The sequence below is a fragment of the Bison bison genome, unplaced genomic scaffold (genome assembly GCF_000754665.1).
Source record: "Bison bison bison isolate TAMUID 2011002044 unplaced genomic scaffold, Bison_UMD1.0 scf7180017864308, whole genome shotgun sequence".
Classification (NCBI taxonomy): domain Eukaryota; kingdom Metazoa; phylum Chordata; class Mammalia; order Artiodactyla; family Bovidae; genus Bison; species Bison bison.
This window is the reverse complement of record NW_011494880.1, coordinates 633218-634260: the sequence shown is the minus strand read 5'-3', so window position 1 is coordinate 634260 and position 1043 is coordinate 633218.

Here is a 1043-nt window from a genome sequence, read left to right as displayed (position 1 = left end):
GGAACTAAAAAGCCTCTTGAGGAAAGTGAAAGAGGAGAGTGAAAAAGTTGGCTTAAAGCTCAACATTCAGAAAACGAAGATCATGGCATCTGGTCCCATCACTTTATGGGAAATAGATGGGGAAACAGTAGAAACAGTGTCAGACTTTATTTTTCTGGGCTCCCAAATCACTGCAGATGGTGATTGAAGCCATGAAATTAAAAGACGTTTGCTCCTTGGAAGGAAAGTTATGACCAATAATACTCTTTAAAAACCATAATTGTTAATTAGGTCCCATTTGTTTATTTTTGCTTTTATTTCCAATATTCTGGGAGGTGGGTCATAGAGGATCCTGCTGTGATGTATGTCAGAGAGTGTTTTGCCTATATTCTCCTTTAGGAGTTTTAGAGTTTCTGGTCTTACGTTTAGATCTTTAATCCATTTTGAGTTTTATTTTTGTGTATGGTGTTAGAAAGTGTTCTAGTTTCATTCTTTTACAAGTGGTTGACCAGATTTCCCAGCACCACTTGTTAAAGAGATTGTCTTTAATCCATTGTACATTCTTGCCTCCTTTGTCAAAGATAAGGTGTCCATATGTGCGTGGATTTATCTCTGGGCTTTCTATTTTGTTCCATTGATCTATATTTCTGTCTTTGTGCCAGTACCATACTGTCTTGATAACTGTAGCTTTGTAGTAGAGCCTGAAGTCAGGTAGGTTGATTCCTCCAGTTCCATTCTTCTTTCTCAGGATCGCTTTGGCTATTAGAGGTTTTTTGTATTTCCATACAAATTGTGAAATTATTTGTTCTAGCTCTGTGAAGAATACCGTTGGTAGCTTGATAGGGATTGCATTGAATCTATAAATTGCTTTGGGTAGTATACTCATTTTCACTATATTGATTCTTCCAATCCATGAACATGGTGTATTTCTCCATCTATTAGTGTCCTCTTTGATTTCTTTCACCAGTGTTTTATAGTTTTCTATATATAGGTCTTTAGTTTCTTTAGGTAGATATATTCCTAAGTATTTTATTCTTTCTGTTGCAATGGTGAATGGAATTGTT